The sequence below is a fragment of the Panthera pardus genome, unplaced genomic scaffold (assembly GCF_024362965.1).
Source record: "Panthera pardus isolate Hobbes unplaced genomic scaffold, ASM2436296v1 HiC_scaffold_11, whole genome shotgun sequence".
In the NCBI taxonomy this organism is placed as follows: Eukaryota; Metazoa; Chordata; class Mammalia; order Carnivora; family Felidae; genus Panthera; species Panthera pardus.
This window is the reverse complement of record NW_026526666.1, coordinates 41,395,354-41,407,380: the sequence shown is the minus strand read 5'-3', so window position 1 is coordinate 41,407,380 and position 12,027 is coordinate 41,395,354. Positions and strand designations below refer to the sequence as shown.

At 39.3% G+C, this 12,027-nt stretch overlaps 1 protein-coding gene across 2 annotated transcripts in view; it reads left to right on the top strand.

Moving 5' to 3' along the window:
• The window catches only part of GIPC2 (GIPC PDZ domain containing family member 2), a 445,972-nt gene that overhangs the window by 178,264 nt on the left and 255,681 nt on the right, over window positions 1-12,027 (top strand). The window lies entirely within an intron of this gene.

The window sequence follows — 12,027 nt, the reverse complement described above, 5'->3', positions numbered from 1 at the left end:
AAGGCTGGTGTAGTGGTCATGAACTGATTTAATTTTTATTTGTCTGGGAAACTTTTAGTCTCTCCTTTTATTTTGGATGACAGCCTTGCTGGATAAAGAATTGCTGGCTGTGTATTTTTCTGATTCAGCACATTGAATATATCCTGCCACTCCTTTGAGGCCTGCCAAGTTTCTTTGGCTCCAAACATTATCTGTCTTCCCTTGTAGGTTAAGGACTTTTTTTTCCCTTGCTGCTTTCATTACTCTTTCCTTGACTGACTATTTTGTGAATTTGACTATGACATGCCTTGCTAATGGTCAGTTTTTCTTGAACCTTATGGGAGTCCTTTGTGCTTCCTGGATTTTGATGTCTGTGTCTTTCCCCAGGTTAGGAAAATTTTCCACTATGATTTGCTCACCTTCTACCCCTTTTTCTGTCTTTTCATCTTCTGGGACCCCTGTGATTCTGATGTTGTTCCTTTTTAGCAAGTCACTGAATTCTCTAATTCTTAAATTGTGCTCTTTTTTAGTTTCCCTCTTTTTTTCTGCTTCATTATAAGTTTGTCCTCTATGTTGCTGATTCGCTGCTCTGTCTCCTCCATCCTTGCCGCCATGGCATCCATTTGAGATTGCAGCTCAGTTATAGCATTTTTTATTTCATCCTGACTAGATTTTACTTCTTTTATCTCTGCAGAGAGGGATTCTAATCTATTTTTGACCCCAGCTAGTATTATTATTATTGTTATTCTAAATTCTGGTTCAGACATCTTGCTTTTATATGTGTTGATTAAGTCCCTAGCTGTTGTTTCTTCCTGCTCTTTCTTTTGGGGTGAATTCCTTCATTTCATAATTTTGAGGGAAGGAAAGGAATTAATAAGGAAAAAAATTAAAATTAAAAAATTAAAAACAACACACACGCACACAGAAATCAAATAAATGATGCTAGTTCCTAGGTGTGTTTTGGTCTGGTTATTGAAATGAGCTTTATAGAGAAAAAAGGAAAAAAAAAGAAAGGAAAAAAAGAAAAACAAGAAAAAGAAGGAAAACGTTTGAAAATTTGAGAACATGAATATAATGAAATAGAATAAAATGAAATAATGAAAGTAAAATAGAATTTGAAAAATTTACAAAAAGGTAAAAATTATAGTAGAAAAAGTAAAGAAAAACATTTTTACTAAAATTGAAAATAAAATCAATTTTTTTCTCTCTGTATTCAAGGAAAAGAAAAGAAAAAGAAAAAAAGAAAAAGAAAAGTGAATAGGTGGACCAGCAAACAGACTGAAATACAATTGAAATTACATCATTTTCCCCTAGAAGTCAAACTATGAAGTAGTTTATAGTCCATAAACTAAGCAGGCGAAGAGATTTGTGGTGTTCCTGAAGAGTGAGTTTGGTCCAGTTGGGCAGGGCTTAGTGTAATGGCTCCATTCTCCACTACATGGCGCTGCTTAGCTTGCTGGGGTGGATTGTTGTGGCACTTGTAGGTGTGCATGCACATGTGCTGGAGGTGTGAAAATGGCATCACATAGCTACGTAGTCTCTAGTATTGGAAGTCTGTGCTCTCCCCAACCAACAATCGTGCACCCATCTTTTGTCTCTGGCTTTAGTCCACTCCCCACTTTTTCACTGTCTGTGACCAAGCCATTAGGTTGCCAGGTGGCACCTCCCTCCTGAGTTTTATCTCCAATGCAGCTGTGTTTCCCAATCCCTCATTTCTGAGGGACTGTGGCTTTGACCCATTCAGATCCTCTGGGGGAGGGTCTCACTGAACAATGGCCAGGTGCTGGCCCCACCCAGGAACGTTTGCAGTACTATACTGCTGCCAATGCCCAGAGACTGCAGCTGGGTGCCAGCCTGCCCCAGAAAAAGTTCACGTGATTGTATAGCAGCAGCGTTTCAGGGATTATGGAAAATCACAACACACATCTGGCACCAGTCTTCACCCTTAACAACCTTGTTTCAGCACCAGTGAATGTGGTTGTTCTCTGGGATCTGCTGGGACTGGGTGGCTGCACAGCCTCTACCAAATGTTCTTCAAGCAGTGGAACTGCTGCTTTTCCCCATGTGGCCCAAGGGTCTCCCGGAGCCCACTCTTCTCCTGGGAATTAGCCCTTCTGACTAGAGCATTGCCAGATATTGAGCTGTGGCATTTCAGACTCTGTGCCCCCCCCTCCCCTTTTATAGAGTCTTAATGGAATTTAAACCCTCTACTTTCTCCTTTCTCCCTTTTTAGTTCAGTCTAAAAGTAGCTGTTTCCACTTTTCCATTTTCTCTCCAGCTGCTCTTTTGGGGGGTGCTTTTCCCATTCTCTCCCCCTGTCTCTGTCCTCTCTCCGTAAGCAAAAACAGCTCCCTGCCCTGTTCGGCTTCTCTCTTCTCCAGTTCACCTCTCCGTGCCATGTACCTGCTGAGTTCTGTGGTTTAGGTTGTGCAGATTGTTGTGTTAATCCTCAAATCAGTTTTCTAGTTGTGCAGGATGGTTTAGTGTTGATCTGGCTGTTTTTCATGGATGCAAGATGCAAAAAAAACTTCCATGCTGTTTCGCTGTCTTGGTTCCTCCCAGTAAATTCTTTATATTTTTAGGTACTAATCCTTTATCTGATATGTCATTTGCAAATATGCTCTCCCATTCTGTCAATTGCCTTTAGTTTTGTTGAATATTTCCTTTGGTGTGCAGAAGCTTTTTGTCTTGATGAAGTCCCAATAATTCATTTTTGCTTTTATTTCCCTTGTCTTCGAAGACATGTCAAATAAGTTTCTGTGGTGGAGGTCAAAGATGGTTTCCTGTCTCACATTTATGTCTTTCATCCATTTTGAATTTTTTTTTGTGTATGGTGTAAGAAAGTGGTCTAGTTTCATTCTTCTGCATTTGCTATCCAGTTTTCCCAGTACCATTTGCTAAAGAGACTGTCTTTTCTTCCATTGGATACTCTTTCCTGCTTTGTTGAAGATTAGTTGGCCATATATTTGTGGGTCCATTTCTGGGTTTTCTATTGTATTCCATTGATCTACTTGTCTGTTTTTGTGCCAATACCATACAGTCTTGATGATTATAGCTTTGTAATACATGCCAAAGTCTGGGATTGTGATGCCTCCAGCTTTGGTTTTCTTTTTCAACATTATTTGGCTATTTTGTGTCTTTTGTGGTTCCATACAGATTTTAGGATCATTTGTTCTAGCTCTGTGATGAATGCTGGTGCTATTTTTATTGGGATTGCAATGAATGTGTGGATTGCTTAGAATAGTATCAACATTTTGACAATATTTGTTTTTCCAATCCATGAGCATGGAATGTTTTTTTCCATTTCTTTGTGTCTTCTTAAATTTCTTTCATAATTTTTCTGTGGTTTTCAGCATACAGATCTTTCACCTCTTTGGTTAGGTTTATTCCTAGGTATTTATGGTTCTTGGTGCAATTGTAAATGGGATTGATTCCTTAATATCTCTTTCTGTTGCTTCATTATTGGCATATAGAAATCCAGCTGATTTCGGTACATTGATTTTATATCCTGCAACTTAGCTGAATTCATGTATCAGTCTAGCAGTATTTTGGCAGAGTATTTCAGGTTTTCCATGTAGAGTATCATGTCATCTGCAAAGAGTGAAAATTTGACTTCTTTGTCAATGTGGATTCACTTTATTTTATTTTGTTGTTTGATTGTAATGCTGTATTCATAGAATGAGTCTGGAAGCTTTCCTTCAATTTGTATATTTTTGGAAGAGCTGAGAAGAATAGGTATTAATTTTGCTTTAAATGTCTGGTAGAGTTCCTCTGGGAGGCCATGTAGGCCAGAACTCTTATTTGTTGGGAGATTTTTGATAACTGATTCAATCTTCACTGGTTATGGGTCTGTTCAAATTTTCTATTTCTTCCCATTTGATTCTTGGTAGTGTGTGAGTGTCTGGAAATTTGTCCATGTCTTCCAGATTTTCCAGTTTGTTGGCATATAATTTTTCATAGTATTCTCTAATAATTGTTTGTATTTCTGTAGTGTTGGTTGTGATCTCTCCTCCTTCATTTGTGATTTTATCTACTTGGGTCCTCTCTCTTTTCTTTTTGAGAAGTCTGGCTAGGGGTTTATCAATTTTGTTTATTCTTTCAAAAAATCAGCTCTTAGATTCATTGACCTGTTTAACTGTTTTTTGTGTTTTTTTTTGCATTCTATATTGTTTATTTCTGCTCTAATCTTTATTATTTCTCTTGTTTGGCTGGCTTTGGGTTTTCTTTGCTGCTGTCTTTCTAGTTCTTTTAGGTTTGAGGTTAGGTTATGTATTTGGGACCTTTCTTACTTCTTGAGATAGGCCTGAATTGTAATGTATTTTCCTTTTAGGACTGCCTTTGCCGCATCCCAAACAGTTGGGACTGTTGTGTTTTAATTTTCATTTTCTTCCATGTATTTTTTAATCCCTTCTTTAATTTCCTGGTTGACCCATTCAGTCTTTAGTAGAATATTCTTTAACCTTCATGTATCTGGGGGCTTTCCAAATTTTTTCTTGTGACTGATTTCAAGTTTCATAGCACTGTGATCTGACAATATGCATGGTATGACCTCAATCCTTCTATATTTGTTGAGGGCTATTTTGTGACCTTGTATGTTATCTATTTTGGAGAATGTTCCATGTGCACTTGAGAAGAATGTATTCTGCTGCTTTTGAATGAAAAGTTCAGAATATATCTATTAAGTCCATCTAGTCCAATATGTCACTCAGAGCTGTTGTTTCCTTATTGATTTTCTGCCTAGATGATCTGTCCATTGTTGTAAGTGGAGTATTAAAGTCCCCTGCCATCATGGTATTATTATCTATACATTGTTTATGTTTATGACAAATTGATTTATATATTTGGCTGTATCACGTTGGGGGCATAAACATTTATAATTGTTAGCTCTTATTGATGTATAGACCTCTTAATTATGATATATTGCCTTTCTTCATCTCTTGTTACAACATTTGTTTTAAAATCTAATTTTTCTGATAAAGTGTGGCTAGTCTGGCTTTCTTTTGCCGTCTAGTAGCATGATAGATGGTTCTCCATCCCCTCACTTTCAATCTGGAGGTGTCCTCAGGTCTAAAATGAGTGTCTTATAGAGAGCATATAGATGGATCTTTTTCTTGAATCCATTCTGATACCCTATGTATTTTGACTGGGCATTTAGTCCATTTATATTCAGAGTGATTATTGAAAGATATAGATTTAGTGTCACTGTGGTATCTGTAGGATATGTGCTTGTGGTGATGTCTCTGGTCTTTTGTAGTCTTTGTTGCTTTCAGCTCACAGAGTCCCTCTTAGGATCTTCTGTAGGGCTGGTTGCATGGTCAGGAACTCCTTTAGTTTTTGTTTGGGAAAGCCTTTGTCTCTTCTATTCTGAATGACAGCCTTGATGGATAAAGGATTCTTGGCTGCATATTTTCCCTATTTAGCACATTGAATAGTTCCTGCCACTCCCTTCTGGCCTGCCAAGTTTTAGTGGACAGGTCTGCTACCATCCTTATGTGTCTACCCTTATTGGTTAAGACCTGTTTGTCCCTAGCTGCTTTCAGAATTCTCTCTTTATCTTTGTACTTTGCTAGTTTCATCATGACATGTCATGGTGTTGACCTATTTTTGTTGATTTGAGAGGAGTTCTCTGTGCCTCTTGGACTTGGATGCCTGTTTCCTTCCCCAAATTAGGGAAGTTTCTATAATTTGTTCAAATACACCTTATGCCCCTTTCTCTCTTCTTCTTCTGAAACTCCTATGATATGGATATTATTTTGTTTCATTGAATCACTTAGGTCTCTAATTCTCCCCTTGTGGTCTAGTAACTTTTCTTACCTTTTTTAGCTTCATCATTTTCAATAATTTTATCTTCTGTTTCACCTATTCTCTCATCTGCTTCTTCCATCCTCGCTGTCACTGCATCTAGTTTATTTTGCATCTCACATAGCCTTTCTTTATTCATTGTAACTATTTCTTAGGTTTTTGAACTCTGCAACAATAGATTCTCTGCTGTCTTCTGTGCTTTTTTCAAGCCTGGCTATTAATCTTATGACTGTTATTCTAAATTCTTCAGATATATGGTTTATATCTGTTTTGAGCAATTCTCTGGCTATCGTTTCTTCCTGGAATTTCCTTTGAGGAGAATTCTTCTGTTTTGTCATTTTGGCTAGGTTTCTGTCTTTTATGTGTTTTAATAGCTTGTTATGTGTTCTGCATGTGTGAGAACTACTATATTAAAAATGGGTCATACACTGTCCAGGGCTTGGCACTTCAGGAAGTGTTTTTGGAGTGTGGAGTGTGCACTCTGTTGTTGCACTGCCCTGTCCCATAGGATAGTCGTCTACAAAGCTCCTCTTTAGTGGTGGAATGTTTAGATAGTCCATCTGGTGTGGTTTGAATTACTCATTGAAGTAACCATGGAAAAGAGGAAAGGGCAAGGGACCTGATCCCATACAAAAAGAAAAAATGAAAGGTGCAATAAAAAGATTAAGCAGATTATTGAGGTATATGACAAATCAAATTATCACATCCGTCACCTCATGCAGTAACTTTCTTTTTTTTTTTTCTTTTTTCCTGTGAGAACACTTAAGTTCTACTCAGCACATTTCAATTATGTAATACAGGATTATGATTTCTGGTCACCATGTTATACATTAGGCCCTCAGACCTTATTCATCTTCAAATGGAAAGTTTATGCCCTTTTGCTAACCTCTCTTCATTTTCCCCACTCCCCAGCTACCAGGCAACCACCATTCTACTTTCTATTCTCGGTTTCTACAAGTCTGATTTTTTTTTTTAATTTTTCACATAAGTGATACCATGCAATTTTTGTCTTTCTTTGTGTGGCTTGTTTCTTACAATCTTGACATCACCAACACAAATGTTTTTTTTTTAAATTAATATTTATTTATTTTTGAGAGAGAGAGATAGAGTGTAAGGGAGGGGCAGAGAGAGAGGGAGACATAGAATCTGAAGCGGGCTCCAGGCTCTGAGCTGTTAGCACAGAGCTCCATGTGGGGCCCAAACCCACCACCCTTGACATCATGACCTGAGCTGAAGTCGGATGCCTGACCTACTGAGCCACGCAGGAGCCCCACACCAAATGCTTTTTGATCAAAACATTGAGATCCGTTAACATTCGTGTCTCCTCTTAGCTTCACTCTAGACCAACTAAAAGAGAATCTTGAAGGGTACAGCTCAAACTTTGGCATTTTTAGCAAGGACCACAGCTGACTGATATGGCCATTATTGTTTCAGAACTATCACAATAGTATTTGTTATCACAGACATAGTAAGGTGTGACCTTAGAAAAGTGATTTGCTCACACTAAGTCTCAAATTTCTCATCTATAAAATCATAATAGTAATCATTTGTTAGGGTTTTTGTGACACACATGTGAACAGAAGCTTAAAAATATATGTGGCATTCAGGGGCGCCTGGGTGGCTCAGTTGGTTAAGCGTCCGACTTCGGCTCAGGTCATGATCTCACTGTCCATAAGTTCAAGCCCCGTGTCAGGCTCTGTGCTGACTGCTCAGAGCCTGGAGCCTGTTTCAGATTCTGTGTCTCCCTCTCTCTCTCTGACCCTCCCCCGTTCATGCTCTGTCTATCTCTGTCTCAAAAATAAATAAACGTTAAAAAAAATTAAAAAAAATATATGTGGCATTCAATAAATCTATTTATTATTATTTTATAGCATTATGACTATTAATAGAAGAATAATGTGAGTTCCATAAGGGTAAGAATTGTCTCTGGTTTAAAACTGTATTTAGATATATCTGGCAAACAGTAGATGCTCAATAGGTATTTGTGGAGAGGATAATTGATTGAATTAATTACTTATAAAACCACTTGACATAGTCTATCATTTAGTAAGTGTTCAATACATGTTAGTCACTCATTTTTTAATAGAAAATGCTGTCCATGATATTTGTCTCAATTTTCTTTTCTTCCCTCTTTTACACATGCTGTTTTATATGACTCTTACAATTTACCATACTTCTCATATATAGTGCAAAACTGATGTGCTATCCCTGACCTCAGGGAGTGTAAATGGCACAGAAGTGACAATAAATATGTACTTGAAAAGATAAAAAAAAAAGACTAAGCAGAGAATCAGAGAAACTATCAGGCTTAATCCAGAGAGAGAGAAAGGAAAAGAAGAAGGAGATATAGAAAAGATGTAAAAAGAATGGAGTAAAAATGCCTGATTAAATAGATAAACAAAGCAGAGAAAAAAGAAAACAAGAAAAAAAAATAAGAATTGACCAAAAGTCAAATCAGGAACTGTGAGCTGGATTCCAAAGGACAAAAAGAAGAAGGTAGAAAGAAAATAAGAGAAAAGAGAAGGAAAGAAAGGAAAAGAGAGAGAGGAAAAAAAAGCAACAGACTAATATACAAAACATCAGGACAGTCATCTGTTAGTGCCTGGGACCAGTGGCTGTGCTGGTTTGGAGGAGAGGCCATCTGCTCAGTATCAGTCCCACTCCAGTAAACAGTTGCCAGGCATGGAGGGGCAGGGTTTGGTGTAAGTGGGTCCCACCTCCACGGTGGGCCACTGTGCTGTTCCATGAAGGCCACCATGTTGGTGACATGAAGAAAAATGGTGACACCCCAATCTCTCCTCCCTGCCCCAGTGTCACAAAGCACGCTGTTCAGCCAGTCCTCATAGAGTTTCATGGGTGGGTGGCCTGTCCTACTCCATAGTCTCCCATACCTCTTAGGCGCTCAGTTGGGCTTCAAAACCTGATGGATGACTTAAAGGGTCCCGCACTGTGCAACTTGGTTCTGGGGTAGTCACTCCAACCTGCTGATATGGCTGGCACTTGCAGGGTCTTTTGTCCTTGGAGGGGGGGAGGCAATATACCCTCTTCCCACAGTACTCAAGAGAGGGAACTTTTGTCTCTGAGTGCACCCCTGAGATCACTACCATGCCCTGGGGCTGGCTCCCTTCTCCCCAGGTGCATGTTCACAGTGGCACTTCAGCCCAGAGAGAGTCGCAGAAAGTTGGGCACTTTTGAAAACTCCCATCTACGAGTGGAGACTGGTACTCTATTTCTTGTCTCCTAATCTGTGGTCTGGAGAGGTTTTTCTCTTGTCCTAACACAAAACCACAATCCACAGCTTCTCTTTCTCTCCCTTTTGTCTTTCCACAGAAGGGGACCCCTCCCCTCAGTACCCACACTATTTTATGTTCCCTAATTCGCATACAAGTACCTCTGTCCCACCAAGCTGTCTCCCTCTATCTGTGGAGATTTTTCTGTCACTCTGCCAATAGCTTTCCTGGGCGTTCCAAGTGTTCTGACCTCAATACAGCAGTGTTTGAAGGACAAGGGAGATCCTGGTTCCCCTACTTCTCTGCCATCTTAACTCTTCACCTCTGGGAAAGTACTTTCTGAGCAGAATGTTTGAGCTGTTTTTGACATGACTCATGTTATAGGTTTTATCAAGTTATTTGAAAGATAGTCCTGCAGAAAACTAAAATGATGCAACTACCCTTTATAGGTGATATGTTTAAAAAATGGAGAGAGCAAGGTCACACTTAGTCTGATGAAGAGATGCAGCAATGGTGAAAGAGAATCCTCCCTTATATTTGCAAGAGCAACAGGATCAACTCGGGAAACTGAGAGGGCAGCACTGAGAGTTTGAAGAGGGCAGCAGTGAACACTGTTTTTAGTATGGTGGCATTACTGGCAAGACAGGGCAGCCTAAGCAAGGACTGGTGAATGGCATGGGAGATGACTTGGCCACTTCAGTAGGAGGAAAACTAAGACTTGGATCCTTCATTCCTCTTGGTGGTGGCTTAAAGCCCTGTTAAAGCCAAGATCTTGACTTAATAACAATAACTAACACTTAGTATAGTACTTACCATGTACTAAGTCCTTATCCAAGTCTTTTTCATTTATAACTCTTAGGTTAAATTGTTTGTTCTACTTGCCCTAAAAAGTGACAGATATGGGAATTGAATCCAGGCAAACATCCGGAGTCAGTGTGCATTACTGCTCTGCCATGTGGCTTTTCTCACATGCCTGAATATCAGTTAATTTTCCCTGTTCCAGATGTATAGATCATGTAGGTGAGACCCTTGCCAGCTGCTTTTCAAGCACATGCCATTACTGATTGGTAGGGTATGAGGATGAGATTACTATAGATAACTGATCGCAAAGTGACTCTAAGAGAACACCCTTGCCCATGCCAAGATTCAAAAGTTATTCCAGACATGTTTACTTGAATTAAGGATGAAAGAATTTTGCTTGTAATGGTTTGAGGACATCATCTTTGAGTACCGTGCACTTGAACAACTCATTCTAATGACAAAAGCCAGAGACCATTTATAGCCATAGCTGAACTGCCTAACACAGCTGATAAAATGAAACATTTCATATCACAGCCAGGAAAATTATGTTTTTTGAAAAACAAAACAAAGCGAAACATAATGATGTTTTGTTGAAAACCAAGAAAGTTTTCAACAGACTGCTCATATTCTCCTCCTCCTCAGAAAAGCCAGGGTTTGATTTGAAAAGAAGCCTGATACTCCTATGATTGGCTTATTTTAGTACATTAATAATTTGTAACGCACCACCTCTCCTCTGCTCCTGCCCTTCAAGAACTTATGTTCCACTAGAGGGAGGAAAATAAAGCCATTTACTCACTCTCCCCTATTCTCAGAGCTTTCCAGTACGGATTCCTTTCCTTTCTGCTAGAGAAAATAAGATGCAAAAGCAGGAGCTGGTCCATGAGGCTTGGGAAAGTGGAATGCTTTCTGAAAGTTAAGCCAACAGCCAAGAACCACCCATCAGAAGATGAAAGAGCAAATGCCTGGATGATGGTTGTAGCAGCACAGATCCATGCAGCCCTAACCAACCATCTCCTACCTGTGGCGAGATCTCCCACCCATTCTGAGGAGACTGCTATATCTTAGACCTCTTTGGGCCATACCCCCACCTTTTGCACTGGGCTCCACTGGGAAGGCAACTGCCATGTGTTTATCTGAAAGTCAAGAAAAAACATAGTCAAATAAAAGAGACTTAGATTACATCAAGGGTAATGATTCCAATAATTTGTTTGTGTAGCTCTTTGTATGGAAAACAGATCTGGATACAAATAGAGAATTAAAGAAAGCGTCATTAAAATTGGTTTTTAAAAGGATGTGTGGGGGCGCCTGAGTGGCTCAGTTGGTTGAGCGTCCGATTTTGCTTCAGGTCATGTCTTGTGGTCCATGAGTTTGAGCCCTGTGTTGGGCTCTGTGATGACAGCTCAGAGCCTGAAGCCTGTTTCGGATTCTGTGTCTCCCTCTCTCTCTGACCCTCCACCATTCATACTCTGTCTCTCTCTGTCTCAAAAATAAATAAACATTAAAAAAATAAAGAATAAAAAATAAAAGGATGTCTGAAAACAAAGACAAATTTTTAGTAAGATAAATGTGTCCTAGGTTCATCAACAAAATGAATTGTTGAATCCACACAGTATTATTTACTGTTTCAAGGGCACACATGGTTTCTAAGTGGTTTCTTGCCACTTTGGCCTTCAACTGGCCTTGCTTTTCCATTTAGGGGCATCTGACTGTCTCCACAACAGCCCTGAATCTAAGCAAAAGCTAATGGATGGACCATCTGGTATTTCTGTTATCCTTGGGAGTAGACAGACAGGTGGCATGGGAGATTCTCATGAACTCTTCATTTGTTCTAAGAACTCTGACTCAAATGCGTTTTTTTTTCAATATATGAAATTTACTGTCAAATTGGTTTCCATACAATACCCAGTGCTCATCCTCAAATGCAGTTCTAATCGTGCAAACAGGATTGTTTTAGGACCAGTTAGAAAGAATGAGTGTGTACTTTTGTGTGTGTGTGTGTGTGTGTGTGTGTGTATGTGTGTAGGGAGCACAGTCTCTCTCTGTCTCTCTCTGTCTCTCTCTGTCTCTCTCTGTCTCTCTCTCTCTCACACACACACACACACACACACACACATGTTGTGTTGCTGCTTTGTATTATTTTTACCCTTCAGTCTGAGAATAGAAATTATTTATCGGGAATTGTTGATTCATGTTGCTAATGAAAATAGTAATGAGT